The sequence below is a fragment of the Pinus tabuliformis genome, chromosome 4_1 (assembly GCF_031772625.1).
Source record: "Pinus tabuliformis cultivar Carrire ecotype Pingquan chromosome 4_1, CPIR1, whole genome shotgun sequence".
Classification (NCBI taxonomy): domain Eukaryota; kingdom Viridiplantae; phylum Streptophyta; class Pinopsida; order Pinales; family Pinaceae; genus Pinus; species Pinus tabuliformis.
The window spans coordinates 82,197,227-82,216,043 of NC_142303.1; the positions used below are offsets into that span (position 1 = coordinate 82,197,227).

At 41.0% G+C, this 18,817-nt stretch overlaps 1 pseudogene; it reads left to right on the top strand.

Annotated features, from left to right (window-relative positions):
- Positions 1-3,260: 3,260 nt before the first annotated feature.
- Positions 3,261-18,817, top strand: part of LOC149174286 (xanthine dehydrogenase 2 pseudogene) — a 41,296-nt pseudogene continuing 25,739 nt past the window's right edge.

Consider the following 18,817-nt stretch of genomic DNA (forward strand, 5'->3'; position numbering starts at 1 on the left):
GATTCTTCTTAGAATAAGAAAGGAATTTATGCCATATGCTTCCAGTTGCTACAATGTAGCCAACATACAATCAGTGTACAATACCTTAAGTGGTTAGATCAGAAGTAAACTTGTCAATATAAATATAAAATTCCTAGTCTAAACAGAGGCGTGCATACAAAATATGCATAACAATCAGCACTCATAATTTCTATCATTCATGTCTAAGAAAGTTCCTTAGTTGAAGACAACCTGACCTTCTGTCTATGTTTGAAGATCGTATAACTCTACAATTTTAAACAGAGCAAACACAAAATTAGTGTAATATATCACTTAAGAGTTAAGATAATCACTTGAATAATATAAAGGGTGGTTGAGAAGAAGAGAAGAAACCTGGATACCTAGATTCTCATGACAACCAACCTCATTTTAACTGCATCCTCAACGTCGTTGGCCAAGGACAAAACTCAGGAAATTTTTTTTGAACTGTTATTAATAACAGTCTTGGGTGAGAGCATATAGGATTATTATATCCACAAGAATGACGTTGTCAGAATTAACTCATCTTGACATCCATTTTTCATTCAGACAAATTTTAAAGCATGCATGAAACAACTAAGGTTGTGATATAGTAATTTGGAACCCATAACAATTGATTAGTTGATTAGATTGGCATTCAACAGTTGATTAGCTGATTAGATTGGTGTTCATTTTAAAGAAAAAATGTGATGCCTAGGATTGTGCTATACAAGGCTTATAGAATTCATCAAGTTTCTTAGTCATTAAAGTTTCTCTCAGTGCAGACTTTTATCAACCCATCTCATCACAATTCCAGTTCAAAGAGGTGAGATTAAAATTATAATGTTGATTTTGTAGCAGCAAACATGTATTTCTTCATTGGCTAGGTGTCAATCATGCAAGAATCATCCAAAATCTTCTGAGAAAACTTGCTTAATTTATTAACTTGTTTTTATGATTTAGCCTAAGTCTAATTTAGAAAAATCACATTCCTTGGGAAGAGCAATTCCTCCGCCTTGTTAGACTACTCCAAAAGGGAAGAGCAATGGGGCTCTCCTGGTCAAGGACATAGTCCATGCATCATACATAATGGTGCAATCCCATTGCTTGAAATGAGGTAGGGGATTTTTGCTAGAATGGAGATATATTGATTTAGAACTACTAATTGTGCATATAATAGTGAATTATCAGCACTCTGATAGTCCAAATACCATTTGTTTCCTGGATTGAATCAACATTAAAAAGAAAACCAGCTCCTGACCCACCATTATTTTTATAACAGACTACATATTTAAGCCATGTTCTAGCACCCCAAACACAAATAGTAAATTAGAGCAAGCTAAACTTCCCATATAACAAATAGTATGACACACATGAAGTTTATATTATCTTCTTTTATGCTACCATATGCTTCTTGTAGCTTTCTAACATCCTCTCCAACCCCACCCAGTTTATCCAATAATTCATTCTCAAGATTGTTTTTCTCTTCTAGCAACTGGCATTGCTCTTTGCATTTGTTCAATTCACAGACCAGTGACTGTAGAGTTTTTATCTAATCTGTTAAGGATTCAACCTCGGACCCGAGAGCTACATTTTGTTGTTCCAAGGCTATTTTCTCTTCTTCTAGATCTTTAACTCTGTTTTGCAAGGAACGATGATCTTCAACCACATTTTGATATTCTTCCTTCAACTTCAGATTTTCTAATTTTGAGCTACTAAGTGCTTCTTGTAGCTGTTGGACATCATCATTAAACCTACCAATTTTTTTGAATTTTCTTGTTTTAAGTGAATAAGCTCCTCTTCAAGATCAGAGATGCATGCACTTTTACTTGCAAGTTCTGAAACAAGGTTGTCTCTCTGACCCATCATCTCAGAGTTTTCTTCCTGTAACTCTTTCAACATCTGCTGATGGGCTTCAAGCTGTTCAGATATATCTTGATACTTTGCTTCTAGTGTTGTTTTATCCAGCATCAAGCTGTAATTTATTTCTTTAAGTTCCTGCACTGTGATTTCCAACCGCTGTAATTTCTCTTGACCAGTTACCAAAGCTTTTGTTGTCTTCTCTTTGATATCCTCAAGTGTATTGACCCGCAGTAGAAGGTTTTGAATCTGATTTGTCAAGGATCCAACCTCAGAGTTGAGGTTTGTCTTTTCCTGTTCTAAAGAGTGATTGATATTTCAGACTAAGAGTGATTGATATTTCAGACCTCAAAAAAGAGCATAAAAGAGGTTTTATATTTATATATATGTTGGATAACTTTCTAAGCTTGAAAGTTCAATTCTAATGTCCTTGCATATTGTTTGACCATATCAGTTCAAAATGGGCAAGCGAAGCAAATGGAAATATATCATGGATCTTGAGGTGCAAGACCTCAAAGGAAAAATGGCGTTCTCTAGTAAAGACTTGGTTTGGACAGAAATAAATAAAAAAACAATAGTATTGATCAAGTTTCTATAATCCCATTAGGACGAGTTGCTGACTTTATCAAAGGAGAGGAAGAAAATCCTATTGCCCCATGTAAATTCATACGAAAAACAAAAAAATAACCAAAACAAAGAGCTACCACTACATTGCAATATGAGATGTGAGTATTTAAAAAATGTATTGTTTAGATCTTTTCAAACCACGTTTATCTTTCTTTGTATGTACTAACATTTTAATTTTTTTGTGTAGTTATCATTGTTCATTTGGCCCAGAGGACAAAAGAGGAGATCCTCTAGCTAAACAAAAGACCTCATTTGTTCTGAAGAGGGGTTGCCAATGCCACTTTATTGTGAAATTTATGCATGAAATTCCTGATAGAGAAATACTACCTTTCAATAATTATTAACACGAAGATGGGGAAGGTTGGGCTTGTCATGGTCAACATGACACTTCAAGTGAGACCAGGACCTTGCATAGGCCAAAGATTTCAAGGGACGTTGTTGCATATGTAGAGAGTTGTTTCTTTTTGGGAGTGCCCGTTGATGTAGTTTATAAAACCCACATTAAAAGACATGTTGACATGGATGTGGCAGCTCGAGATAGAGATTTCTTCTTATGTAGGAAAGATATTGTAATTATCTATAATAGGTTGGCGAAGGGAAATTATCAACTTCACAACTAGGATGAAATGAGTGTAAAACTTTGGTATCAAAATCATCAGGAAGATTTTTTCTTTTACTAAAAGCCCAATGGTGTGGAGGTCCCTTTTATAATAGGGATTCAAACAAAGTGGATGTTGAAGACAATGGTCAAAATATCACACAATAACTTAATAACCATGGATTCAACATTTAATACAAATAAATACGAGGTAAGTGAGATGCTATTGATTGATTAATTATATTTATTTAAGTTGTATACATTCAAAATGATTAATAACTTGTATTTGACTTTATGTAATGTTGAATATGAAAATATTAGTTGTATACACTCGTGGCATTTGATGAACAACAAAGCGGGACGCCATTTGCATGGGTCGTGCCATCACGAAACACATTAGATGATATTGCAATATGGCTGGAGAAACTCATGCGTAAGTGTTTCAAAACCCATCCTAATTGGAAATTCAATGCTTTCATGGTTGATGATGCACTGGTTGAAATCAGTGCCTAGAGGTAACTTTAATATTGTCATGATATAACCAAACTTGTATTTTTTTCCTAAAAATAACACACTAAAATGCATTGAATATGGCAGGAGGATCACAGGTTGTGATGTGATCTTATGCATTTGGCATGTACGAAGGGCTTGGTTAAAAATGTCAATCGGTTGGCCATTAGTTCCATAAAAGCCAATGAGATGTTCAGTGAGTTAGGTTTCATCATGAAACACACTCTCAATTATGAAGTGGAAGATGCAATCAATCAATTTTTTATCAAAGTTGTAGATGAAGAGAAGTTCTTAGACTATTTCAACAAGAATTCAGTCATTAGAGATAAGATTTGTAAGTAAACAATTTTTTCATATTATATGCATTTTTTTCTTCTATAAAGGTGATATAGTGAGACTGACATGGTTCTATTTGCAATTAGGTATCTGGGTGAAAGGTTGTCGGGAGTTTCCTCATGCAAATCGGGAGACCAATAATTCAGTTGAGTCATACCATTGTTACCTAAAAACAACATTTCTATCTGATAAAAGGAAAAAATGTGCCTGGAGGATGGATTGGTTATTGTATATGGTACTAACAACAGTTGAACCTTGTTATCGGTTCAGAGAAATCTTAAAAGAAGAAGGATTTCTAAACAACTACAAGAGAGAAAAGCAGCTAGAATAATCAGTGGAACGAGCAAGAAAAATTATGGATATTGATTGTTGTCCTCATGAGAGCATAACCCGTGCCTATGGTTTCGGTTAGGATATTCCGACACATAGGATATAGTTAAGTTCAACTTGGTCTAGCATAGAGTTAGGTTAGAGTTAGGTAAAGTGTGTTTCTTTACCGTTGTACATTTTGTAACTTACAATCCGACGGTCACGATATGTAGTGATCCGACGGTTCACTCTCACCTCGGTATTACCGACACTTGATCCGTGGCTTGACACCCGATTGGTCCATGAGTTCTATTTAAAGCGCATGGAGGGTCATTATTCGGGGAATCCGTGCATGAGAGAAGCTTATGTAAATTTTCATTCTTTGATTAATAAATTGTCTGTACCCACGTTGGGACAGGCCGTGGACTGTTTCCCTCCTTGCACTCTGAGGGTTTTAACCACGTCAAAAATACTGGTGTATTGATTTGAGATCTGGTTGTGAGCGGTGTCCTTTTGGTATTCTTTCTGAGGAACTTACCCTGTAAATTCCTACATGGTATCAGAGCTATTTGAGGGCCGCGTCCGTTGGTGATCCAAATCTGAAGCCGGTAGAACTGCATGCGGCTGTCGTTTCCTAGATCTGCTGTTTCTGACTGCTTTCGGGCCGAGAGGACTGCTCTGTTGCGTTCGGAGCATCTGTTTCAGTGAGGAACCCCTTTCGTTTCACGCGAAAAGGTTTCCGGTAGCCCTAGCTGCGTCATTTTTCAGATCGGGAGGTATACAGTGTTTTTTTTTTTTTTGCAGTTTACTGTCATTTTCTCTCTGCTTATTTCGGTTTCGGTTTATTTAGCCTTTTTTTTCCCGGATCTATACCTTTCATTTCTGCGTATGCTCTTTGCCCTGCGACTCTGTGCGATCTGGGCAAATCAGAAACAGAAAGAAAGGATTTTTCTCATGCGTATGCTCTTTTCCCTGCACCTTAGTGTGATCTTGGAAAATCAGAAACATTGAGAAAAATATTTAGTTTTTCGGTTAAAAGCTAACTTTGAGATTTTTTTTTAAAATTCTAGTTTTTTGGCTAAAGCTAACTTTGAGCCGTAAGGTTCGTTTTTCTTTGCATATTCGTGTTGGGTTTTGTGTTTTGTGTTTTGTAGGGGAAAAGAGCCTTCCCAAGGCAAGCACGCAAATCGAGGCCCCCCCCCTCTCTCTCTCTCTCTCTCAAATATTTTGTATAGATCAATTGGTTCAAAGACTTTTTAAGAGAGTAGAGGTCTTGGGTTCAAGTCTCCATTTTGTGGGGGCGGATTTTTTCATTCCCGCACATTCGCGCACTTTGCCGGCAACGTCAACAATTTTTTTTCAAAAAGCCATAACTTCTTCATCCGGAAGCCTTTTTCAGAGCCGTTTTTTTTAAAACCGCCTATTTTTTCGAGATCTATCCATTGGACCACTTACTTTCAGCATCTTCAGCTTCAGGTTTTTTTTCAAAAAATGGAAAGTCCATGCCAAGTCATTCTTGACAGCACTAACTACTTCCAATGGGTAGCCTACATGGGAGATTTACTTAGAAGTAAAGGTCTCTTCAGAATAGCCACAGACCAAGAGAAGAAACCCAAAGATGAAGACAAGGCCGAAAAATGGGAAAATAGACAAGATCAAGCACGTGGTTTGATAGGAATGTCTGTTTCTCTTGATCTTAGATTCCACATTGCAGAAATTGAAACTCCTCATGAAGCATTAGAAAAACTTGCTAAAGTTTTTGGGATTAAAAATGAAATTAGAGCCCATCAACTTGAGAATGAGTTGCTTACTTTGGATCCTAATAATTTTTCTTGCATTGAAGATTTCTTGTCCAAATTCAAGACCCTTAGATATCTCTTGGAAGGTGTTAAAGTTAAGAAAGAAGATGGTAACCTTATTTATTCCATCCTTACTAAGTTGGGACCAGCCTACTCTGTATTTGTTTCCACTTTCCATTCTACAAGGGAAGCTTTCATTTGTCAAGGCAAAGACTACAAACCCCCTTCCTTTGACTCCTTTTGTGATTCCTTAATAAGAGAACAAGAAAAACTCTTACACCTTGGTCTTCTTAATCTTGGAAACTCTTCCTCGAAAGCGTTAGCCGCCCAGCAGCAACCAAATTCAAAGAATCCTAAGAAGTCTTATCCTCAAAGGAATGGTCCTAAACCAACTCAGCCTCAAGATGAAAGATCATTTCAGCAAAATGACAAGACCAATAAAAACAAATGGAAGAGGACTGACAGACATTGTAACTTTTGTAATCGAGATGGCCACTTAGAATCTAAATGCTTTAAGAAGATGGAAGCCTTGGAAGCCGCAATGAAGAAACATAACATCCATCTGGAGCCTACTTCAACTTCAACTTCCGGAACGTCACTTTCTGCATGTCATCGTCAATCATCTCAGTCTGGTTATGCATTAAATGTATCTTCTTCTTCTTCTCATTCTCATGAGTGGCTCATTGATTCTGGAGCCTCTTGTCACATGGCCAAAAACCAAGCCATGTTTTCTTCTTTAAATGATTGTAACACCAAAAATATATATGTTGGTGATGATAGATCTCTTAATGTTGTAGGGACTGGAACTGTTCATCTAGACAATGGTCAGTTCAATGATGTATTATGTGTTCCAAACTTATCCTGCAACCTTCTATCTGTCTATCAGATAACTCATTCAGGTGAAGGTAAAATTGTTGAATTTTCACCTCATGATGTTGTAATCAAGGATCTAAAAGATCCTAAACAGATTCTAGCTACTGGTCTTGCTGATGATTCCAAAAGGTTGTATAAGTTTCACAACTTTGGGTCATCCCATCTTCCCTCAGTGTTTGTTGCTCATAATGATGAAGTGAGCAAACTTTGGCATGAGCGGTTTGGTCACTTAAACTATCGCTCCCTTAAGCATCTATGTAAAGAAAATATGGTGACAGGTCTTCCTATGGTATCTTGCAAAGATGGTGTTTGTTCCGGATGTGTACTCGGAAAACATCATCGGGACAGTTTTGACAAACGTGCCTCTTGGCACGCCTCAGCCCCTTTACAGCTTGTGCACAGTGATTTATGTGGTCCTCTTCCTGTTGCTTCATTCTCTGGCTGCAAGTACTTCTTAACTTTCATTGATGATTTCTCTAGACGCACTTGGGTATACTTCTTAAAACTCAAGAGCGAAGTATTTAGCACTTTTTTGGCCTTCAAAGCATTTGTTGAAAAACAATCTGGACATCAAATTCTTAAGCTAAGAACTGATAATGGTGGAGAATATGTTAAAAACGCATTCATCAACTTTTGCACCGAAAATGGAATTCAAATGCAACATACTGTTCCATACACTCCACAACAAAATGGTGTAGCTGAAAGGAAAAATCGCACCTTAAAGGAAATGGCTAATTGTATGCTGCAATCTAAAGGACTCAGTCTTAGTTTTTGGGCCGAAGCAATTAATTGTGCAAATTATATAATCAATCGCACTCCTACTAAGGTTCTAGAGAATATCACTCCAGAAGAAGCTTGGAGTTCCATTAAACCAGATGTAAGTCACTTTCGTGTGTTTGGAAGTGAAGCATGGGCCCATATTCCAGATGAAAAGCATAAAGCTTTAGAACCTAAGAGTGAGAAATGTACTTTTGTTGGATATTCTGAAGATGTAAAAGGTTATAGACTTATTCCATTTAAGTCCAAAAATGTTATCATTAGAAGAGATGTAAAATTTGATGAAAATAAATCGGCCTGCGAGCCTAGTCCGGCGGATGTGCCACCTCTTCCTATCTCTTCTATCTTTGAAAACATTTCTTCTTCTGATGATGAAAGCGAGGATGATAATCCTCCCCCACCTTCTCAGGATCCTCAACTTCCAAGATGGGTCCGTGCTACTCGGGATGCAGCAGGTGATCTTGCCGGTGATCCTACAGATCATCGACGTACACGTTCTCAGTTTGAAAGAGCCTCTTCTTTACTGGCTCAAGCTCCAGTAAATCATGATCCTGACACTTTTGCAGAAGCTTCAGGCCATCCACATTGGGAAGCAGCTATGAATGAAGAATATCATTCATTGATGACAAATGATACATGGGATCTTGTTCCTCTACCAAAGGGACGCAAACTTGTTAGATGCAAATGGGTTTACAGAACCAAGTATGGACCAGATGGGAAAGTTGATAAACATAAGGCTCGTCTAGTTGCTAAGGGCTTTTCACAGGTTGAAGGCATTGACTACACTGAAACCTTCTCTCCAGTTGCCAAAATGAACTCTATCCGCCTTGTTCTTTCCCTTGCTGCCTCTTTAAAATGGGAAGTCCATCAAATGGATGTTAAATCTGCCTTCTTGCATGGGGACTTGCAGGAAGAAATCTATATGGAACAACCCATTGGCTTCATACAAACAGACTCCAGCCTCGTTTGTCGACTTAAGAAATCCCTTTATGGCCTCAAACAAGCTCCTCGGGCTTGGTATGCCAAAATGGATAGCTTTCTTTTAGAATCTGGCTTTTCTAGGTGTCATTCTGACAATACTGTCTACACCAAGAAAGTGGGCAACTCTCTTATCATCCTTGTTCTTTATGTTGATGATCTTATTCTTACTGGTAGTGATCCCAACCTTATAAACCATGTGAAGTCCAGCCTTAAAAAGAAATTTGAAATGACAGACTTAGGACACTTACACTATTTTCTCGGTCTTCAAGTCTTGCAATCCCAAGAAGGTATTTTCCTTTCCCAGTCCAAGTATGCTTGTGATATTCTTCGTCATTTTCACATGGAAGACTGTAAGCCAGCCCCTTCTCCCTTTCAGTCTGGAGTCAAACTTTCAGTCTCTTGTACTTCTCCTGAAGTTGATGCTACCTTATACCGTCAACTTGTCGGAAAACTCTTGTATTTAACCCATACTCGTCCTGATCTTTCCTTTGCTGTTGGCCTTGTTGCTCGTTTTATGCAAAACCCCCGTGAAAGTCATTGGAAAGCAGCTAAAAGAATACTTCGTTATGTTCGAGGTACAGTACAGTTTGGGATTCATTACAGTGCCAAAGCAACTCCTCTGTTAGTTGGTTTCACTGATTCTGATTGGGCTGGTGACCTTGATGATCGGAAGTCTACTGCCGGTTATGTCTTCACTCTTGGTTCAGGACCTATTACATGGGCTTGTAAGAAACAGGCTGCCATTTCTCTTTCGTCAGCAGAAGCAGAGTATCGTGGTGCCGTGGAAGCTAGTAAGGAAGCCTTGTGGCTTCGTCAGATCCTATCAGAATTTGGCTTTGAGCAGCAGCATCCAACCACACTTTGGTGTGATAATCAAAGTGCCATTCAGCTATGCAAAGATCCAGTCCAGCATCAGCGCAGCAAACACATTGAACTACACATGCACTTCATCAGAAAGCTCATTCATGACCATGTTCTTGAAGTGCAATATTGTCCAACGGATGATCAGGTTGCAGACATCTTCACAAAGGCTCTCACAGAGGCGAAGTTCACTAAACTTCGATATATGCTTGGAGTTCAGGAAGTTGTCACTAAGGGGGGATAGGCTCTAGTGCCTCCTTCCTTCTCCTATTGTGTCATATTTGTAAATCCTTCAATCCTATCCCAAGTTGTTCTTAAGGGGGGATGTTAGGATATTCCGACACATAGGATATAGTTAAGTTCAACTTGGTCTAGCATAGAGTTAGGTTAGAGTTAGGTAAAGTGTGTTTCTTTACCGTTGTACATTTTGTAACTTACAATCCGACGGTCACGATATGTAGTGATCCGACGGTTCACTCTCACCTCGGTATTACCGACACTTGATCCGTGGCTTGACACCCGATTGGTCCATGAGTTCTATTTAAAGCGCATGGAGGGTCATTGTTCGGGGAATCCGTGCATGAGAGAAGCTTATGTAAATTTTCATTCTTTGATTAATAAATTGTCTGTACCCACGTTGGGACAGGCCGTGGACTGTTTCCCTCCTTGCACTCTGAGGGTTTTAACCACGTCAAAAATACTGGTGTATTGATTTGAGATCTGGTTGTGAGCGGTGTCCTTTTGGTATTCTTTCTGAGGAACTTACCCTGTAAATTCCTACAGATATTGATTGTTGTCCTCATGAGAGCATAACCCGTGCTTATTGGGTGAGAAGTCAGATAGATCAAGGTAAAAAATACCTTGTCACCTAGTATCACACGGATTTTATAATGTGTGAATGTCCATGGTCTATCTGTGGAAACATTTACAAGCATGCCATAAAGATTAATTAGTTCTATTTCCACTCGAATAATTCAAATCCATTGCTTCATCAACATGCAGATGATAACATATGCAATGACCCACCTGAGATCAATATAGAGCCTCTGTTGAGGCAAATTAATTACCTATCATTTAATTGTCAACCCGGGGGTTTCGTAAAACTTGTGAAGCATGCGTGCACTATATATGCTATATGTTAGCCTCCTATTGCAATAGGTGTTCATATTTCATGATTGACAGTTGCAAGTGCCAAATATGTTATACTTTGCATGCTGCACTGCTCCATATTTCCAAAAGAGGCCAAAGAAGAGGCCATGAAAGTGTGCCAGTCTAAATGCCACTGCTGTATTCCAATTTTGATGAGTTATTCCTTTTCGAAGAATTTTCTGTTAAGGGAAGGCCAAACAGCTTAATCTTGGCTTCCCTAGGTTTCAATTTCTTGTTCTAGAATGTAGAGAATGAAAATCTGTCCAAACAGTTTAATCTTGGCAGATTTGTAGATAGGTAGAGAAACAAAGGAGCCCAACTGCTTAATCTGAGCCCTTGGAAGAAATAAGTGTAGATTTAGATAGGAGGACAACAAAAAAAAAAAAAAAAACGATAATCAGGGTCTGCAAGTCCAAGTGCACCCATGCAAAAAGAAGAAAAAATGCTAGGTAAGTAGGTTGGGTAAGTATTTTTGTGGTTGCAGAATCAAGCTGTGTGATCCATTTCATGTTTTCAAGTGTTATATCTATTCAGATCACAAGTGCAAGGCAATTCCCCTTTGGAGGAGCTCAAGCGAGGCATGTCTAACTCCCCGTTCTTCTCATCCCCAAAATCACTCACTAACATCCCCTTGAACACCTTGGGATTTGCCCAACCAGTCCTGTTATCACTTCATTTTTGTAAAGCACCAAGTCAAGCTTTGACTTTCTTCAGTGAAAAGAAGCCACATTTCTTGTGTAAAATCATGTATCCACAGTCCATTCACTTCCTATGTCTAAGTTTCAGCTCACAAACTTAGCCTCTCCCCTACACTTCACCTCACAAATTCATATTAACTCCTAACTCTACTATCTAGCTCCCTAGATCATCTCCTTATCCCCTATTACACAAAAAACTATATAAAAACCCCAAAAATATTACATATCCCACCCTATAGCACTATAGCTATGTACATACAGTTCTGGGATATAATAGTCCACCTAGGACTATTATGAACCCATCCGTGTCATAACTCTGGGATTGGTCTAAACCTCTGGTTAGGAAAATAACCTATACCTAATCCCTCACCCATCAAAACCTCATAATTCTACCCCTCCGCAGTCATTTTCCCAAAGTTAATGTTTAAATGTTTTATTAAACATTAAATTATCGTTCCCCCCCCGCTTAAACCTAACCCGCATAACACATAAAACCCCCATTTTCTAAAGTTTTGAACCCTCGTGGCATAATATTATTTTAAAATTCGCGCGGGCCCCACTCCAAAGTTGCGCTCTACCCCAATCCACCCGCCAGCTGTTCGATGCCCAGCGCTTCAGATCCAACGGTGGGCGGGTGTTTTCATATGCCGATCCGCCAGAGGTTAACGTCAGGGGGATGGGCGGTTTCCCCGTCGTACCCCCGCCACGTGTCAGCCTCCCGATGTGTTCGGAGGCCCCTCCCCCAATACCACCTACGCGGAAAAGCGGTGCGGGAGGAAACCGGATACCGCCTCCGCCGAATGACGTCAGTGCCACGTCTTCGTGACGTCATCAACTTGCGTCGACCTCCTGCCACCGTGTCCTATGCCACGTCATTGCCACGTCGTTGCCATCGTACTTCCACATCATCACCCCTACCGTACCGCCACTTCACCCAGCCGTATTGCTGACGTCACCCTGCTGACATCACCCTGCCACGTCACCACCGTACTGGGACCCACCGCTGACGTCATGCTGACGTCATCGTCGAAAAGGGCGCGAAGCGCGAAATCTGCAGTAACGGATGCCCGAAACGAAAAACCGAGGCAGTTTTTGATGCTAATCGCGAATCGCTAAGGGAAATAGTCCAAAATGGAAGCCCTCTCATGGCTCGGCTACCGGCAGGCCTGAAATTTGCAAATGGACATGAATTTCTTCACATGGGTTCGGAAAAGGGGCAAAGACAATTCTAAAGGCAACAGAGGGCCAAATAGCAGCCATAAAATGTCGATGAGACAATTTAAAGCATTCAGAAGACATTAAAGAGCCCAGGTTCAGTGAAAGTGTATCAGAGGAAGCGACGAAGACTATCAATTAGTATTTTTGGTGGAAATCCGTATTTCCAAAGCAGGCAGACATTGAGAGCCCCCAAGCAAAGTCAAACAAAGCGGTGAAACCATTTAAGGCTCTCAAATCACAGTTAATGCACATCAGAACCACTCAAGAGCAGGGGATCAAAACCCAAAGCACAGTTATGACCAAATGCCGGCACAGGGCTCTAAAGACATCATAGTTACTCATTTTTGAGGCGGCTGCCCCCGGTGCAGCATTAGATAGATATTTTGGCATTTATTTCAAGCATATGTTAGGTTAAAGACACTTATTGCATCAGATTTGTCTCAGATCTGATTCTTGTAGATATTTTGCTTATAAAACCACCCTAATTTACTGTTTAGAGGGTTGGTTGGTTGAGTTGCTCCACTAGAGACTCGCTCTGTATACTTGATGTTTTCTTTAATCAAAGACTGCTGAAAAGCTTGGAGGATGAACTGTCTGCTGTGTTATTAATGTTTTGAATAATGAATATGGAATTCTTGTGCTACAACACGACTCAATAAGTGATTTCTACCTCTGTTTTCCATTGATATATGCTCATATCATACATATGTCGCCATCTAAATAGCAGATAAAAAGATTAGCTTAGAACTTGCTTGACTGCACTCGATGCTCAATTTCTACTGTTTCTTTATGTTTTCCTCTGAATTGGTAATGAATATGAATTCCCTTTGGCTCATATTTCTCCTAATTCACCCATGTTTGACAGTTATCTAGGGATTCTTTACTGCTCCTAGATAGAGCTCATTCACCTTCCCTCTGTTAAGCTGAATAAGAGATTCTTAATTGCCTCTCATTCCTTAGCCTTCAATCCATCTCCATTTAGCTTGAAAGTTGTTTCATGTGTAGCTATCTCGCTCCATCTTCCTCTTGTGACCAAGAAAACGCACCAGCAGTCCTACTCCATGACTCCATGCCCAATGGTTTGAACTTATCATACTATGCATTACCTCTCTACTTGAAAGCCTCATCCTTCCCACCAAAACTCAAACAAAACCCCTTGAACTCAATAAATAGCCTAAAATCATCATCAACAAAGCTAAATCATAAAGAGAGAGCCCTCTCTGATTGCAGGTGGGCTAGAACCTGCAGTCCAAAGATTGGTTTGTGGTTACTGATGAGCCCCAAATTTGGTAACATTTTGGGCTCATTTGGCCTAACCACCCTTGCTCAATCCTTCATTTTTCATAACTTATGCATCATTTTTTAGTTTGTTTATGTCATTTGTACGATTAAGGGCAGTCACTATTCCTAGGTGGCTAACACGTGCTCATTTCAGGTTTTTTTGACACATGTTGGAGCAAAACTGAGCAGATAAGGGCTAGGAGACAACCAAGATGGGGTTGAGGATTCGTAGGAAGGTTGTCCACGGCATTAAATAGCCTTCCTCGTGATCTTCACCCCCAACTCCGAGCTCCAAAAGCCACCACAACCGGATCTAGAAGGCAGCCAAACAGATTTTGTGGAAGCAGCTGTTCACTCCCAGTTTGGTCAGCCAAGTCCCATAGATTTAGGAGGCCAGCTTGGGGCCTCGTGATGTATAAATGATAAGGCTTCAGCCTTCGAAAAGGACTTTTGAAAAACTGTTGCACATTCTGCACTACGAGCTACCAGCTCTGTTTTTGCTCTTTTGTAGCCATCATTGGCATACCTCTTGACTTATGATTATTATTTTTTAATGAGAAGCATTCCGATTTGATCTCAGCTCTGAGTTTCTAGAGGAGCCATAGCTCTCGAGGTTGGGCCCAACCTGAGAGCCTAGGGCCTCCTTCTTTTGTATTGATATCTTTTCTTTCAGCAATATGGTTTTCTTTACATGCATTTGAAATGCAGTTTGTTGAGTTAGAATTCGTGGTGTGATTAAGTAGGTCATTGTTAGCAGATAGAGTTGCTTCAGATGTCTAGAATAGAGTAAAGAGATTAGAATTGATAAGAGTTCCAGAAAAGGGTTGCATGCACTCTCATTTTCACCTCTTTCTAGGGGCTGGAATTGCAGACATTGCTACCCAACAAAAACACTAGTTTGCGTACTCATGCAATCTTTGGTGCAATATTTTCATTTGTAAAAGTTATCCATGTGCTTAGACCTCTTGGAATGTTTCTTTGCTTCAGTACCATACATGGTTCTCTTCAGAAATAACGATGCTGTTCATTGGTTTCATTAACAGTTAGGATAGATTGGTAATATGTTGATTATGTGCAGGACGTGGATGATTTGGTTCAATTTACACTGTGCAGTGCATCTCCCTCACTCTCTCGTCCTTCCAAGCTTCGTCCAGGCCAACTTCTCATCGCCAAATTAGACCCCTCGTCTCACAACTACTCTGCTGCCCACGTCATCCTACCTTTTTGGCCTTCCATTCCCTCTGCCCTCTTCAAGACAAGCTAGCTTTCCACACCCTCTCATCAACTCATCTCTCTGTCACTAAGTCATTACAAACCCCTCTCCTACCTCCCTGTCCATCCACGCAGCCTCTTCCACTCACCCACCATCCAAAATCCAATCGTAGAACATCCTGTACAAATTCTGAAACATCCTGTAGAACCCCTGCAAACTTCCTGTAGAAGCTCATAAACGCGGTTTCTTGGCAGCCAAACTTTGTGAAACTCTCTCGAAGGATGTCAGGGACTCCTTAGACCCTCTCCGAACCTTCCCGACCTCTTCCAAGCATTTCTCCTCCGTGATCCGCCTCTGCACAGTAAAAAGCCAGTTAAAAGCACATGCATGATAATTCTAAATAACTTATTCAAAAATACAAAAAGATGTTTTCTTTAGGTAGAAGTAGTCTAGACACATGCATCTTACCTTCATAGAAGTAATGGCATCTCTTTCAGTAGTTTTCATTCCCATCTTTGCATCAGTAGGACTAGCTGGTAGAATTAGGGTTTACTAGGGTTTGCGTTTCTTTTTGGCTTTCAGTTTCTTTCCGCAAGTAGATTAGCTTCCTTTGAGTTAGCTTTCATCCATCAGTTAAAAAGCTTCTTCTAAGAGCTCATAGAAGTTGGCTTAAGCCCCTAGCGGACTTGTGCCAGCTGACCAAGTGACAGCTGCAGCAAGAGCTAGTACTTGTGCATACAGCATCGTCGCTTCCAAGTTTGTTACGAACTACCGGGTTGATAAAATTAAAGAAGGAAGTTCTAGGAGTTGTAGCATTATTGCTACAATATTGGAGCCCACCATCTTTTTGGCGCCGTTGCCGGGGAAGCGTTAGAGTATTGGTGATTGTTTCTTTTCTTCTATTTTCCTACTCTCGCCTTCTGCTAAGTAGTTTATTTCATTTCCATTCTGCAATTTCTTTTCCGAAAAAGTAGCATAGACATTTCCTGCTTTCATAGATTAACATTTCAATTCTGCAATTTCATTTCTGCAAGCATAGATTAGCATTTCAACTCCTGCAATTTCATTTGAGCAAAATAGATTAGTTCCTTCATGCTTTCATTTCAATTCCGCATTTCCATTTCAACAAGTTAGTTAGTTGCAGTTCAATCTGTTTTAGTTTTGCAGGTACCAGAAAAACAAAAGCAATCAAAAGTCTTTCCATTTCATGCCTCGTAGAAATCGAGATAAAACAGGCAAATTCTTACCCAACACCCCCACCACGTCACTGAGTCACCCTTCTCTCTTCTTTGGTGACAGTGATCCAGAAGAACCTATAGGCGAGCCTCCTGAGATATACGAAGATCCTATAACAGAAGAAGAGTTAGAGAACACTCCATTTGAAGCCATGGCTGACAATAGGGGAGAAGATGAGAGAATAGAAGGTGCCTTCCCCATCCGAGAGACCAATGGAGACATGGAAATGAAGAACATAAGCCCCTCTGCTTTACCTCACTTCCATGCACTGAGTACTGAAGACCCTGATACCTTCCTGTTTGAGTTTGCCATCCTTTTTCGAACTTATGACTATACCGAAGATGAGAAAAAACTGAAACTCTTCCCCTCTACCCTTAAGGATGCAGCATTGCGCTGGTTCATGGGCTTACCTGGGAACAGTATCACCACTTGGGCCCAGATGCAGCAAGCTTTCAATACCAAGTACCGGGACTACTATAGATCCAAGGAAGCCAAGGGAGAAATCTTTCGGATGACCATGGGGAATGATGAGTCCTTAGAAGATTACGAGGAAAGGTTCCAACTTAGCTATAAACGGGCCAGGTGCACACTTGACCCTGAATCTCTCAAGTTGGTCCTGCTCCGAGGAGTCCCTGAAGACCTCTTAGATACCCTTCACATGCTAGCTGGAGGAGATATTTACCAACTACCTTATGAGGATATAAAGACTGTGTTTAGAAACCATTCTAGGGCAGCCCGGAAAAGAGGTAGAGGAAACCTCCTCTTAGCTAGTATTCCTTTCTCCAAACATGAGTTTGCAAATCAATTAGAGGACCTCAAGAGTGAGGTGAGACAGACCATCGCCATGCAACTTGATACATTCCAAATCCAGCAGAAGAAAGAGGAAGCTGAGAGGGCTTTGGCTATCTTCTGCCCTAGGTGTACAAGGAAGCACCCTAAGAACGAGTGCCCCTTACATTCGGTTGAGGTATGTTTTGTTTGTGAGGAGGACCACCCCAAAAACCAATGTCCAACCTTACCTGGGCTTAAAGCCATGTACCAAGGGATAGAAGCGCCCACTGAACCTCTCTATTTCCTCAACCAAAGGAGGCCACATGGACCCAGACCTTACCAACAAGGGATGCAAGGGACACCCCAAGCTTATTATAGCCCCAACCAATCTGCTCCTATGCCTTCCTGGGGTCCCCCTGCTCATCCTTCCTGGTCTGTGCCTCCTCCATGGTCTTACCCGCCTCAGTGCCATACTCAGCCCACTACTCATTTGTTTCACTCACATGCCCAGCCACAGCCTCAGTGGAATGCACCTCAACCGGGGTGGAGGCCCCAGTACAATACTCCTCCCGCCATTTTTCCTCCACCACCAGCTCAACCACAACCATTACCTCCTGCTCCTCCAAGGCAACCCCAAATGCCTGCTCAACCGAACCCGAACCCCAACAACCGACAGGCCCAGCAGGTATATACTGGGGAAACATCATGCCCTACCTATGCTGTGGAGATCCAGGAGATCAACCTGCGATCTGGAAAGACTCTTCCAGATCGCCAACCTCCTCCCCCAGAGGATGAGGAAGATAAACAAGAAAGTGAACCAAAAGGCATTCCACCCTTTCCTGAGAGACTAACGGCCACCACACAACCCAACCGAGAGGAGGATGAGCTTCTGGGAGAACTCAAACAGTTGTGTGTGAGAATACCACTTCTCCAAGCCATCAAAGATGTATCGATATACAACAAACTGGTTAAGGAAAAGTGTTTCAGACACCCAGGCAGGTGAAAAAGAGACGCTTCAACCATCAATGTCATAGGACAACTGTCTGATCTTATGTTAGGGCAAGTAATCTGCCCAAAGTATTTGGATCCTGGGAGTCCTGTAGTTGATGTCCACATCAATGGCACCATCATACCACACACATTGATTGATCTGGGGGCTGCCATTAACGTGATGACCATAGATACCATGCTCAAACTCAACCTTTAGGGTTCCTTGAGAAAGACCTCGACAGTCCTGCAACTAGCAGATCACTCCACCGTGACTCCCGAAGGGATTGTAGAGGATGTCTTGGTCTCTGTTGACTCTTGGGAGTACCCTGCAGACTTCTTGGTTCTGCAACCAAAGGAAAAGCTTACTGGATACCCCCTTATTTTGGGAAGGCCTTGGTTAGCCACTGCAGATGCTTACATAAGCTGCCGTGCAGGAAGCATGACCATCAAAAATGGTCCTATGTCCAAGCAGCTAGTCCTGTACCCTCCTGCCCAACCCTTATTAGAGCATGAATTACCACTTTGGTTGGAGGAAGGAGAAGAGGATGAGGTGTACTTAGCACCCTTGTGCACCCTAGACACCACTAGGGGAGGCCCCCCAACCGAGGATGATTTGATTGAGACCTTGATTCAGAATCCACCTCCCAGTGCATTGTCCTTAGAGGAATTGGTGGAGGATGCCTAGGCCAGCACCTTAGTGGACCTTTGTGTGACCAACCCAGTCGCTCCCAGA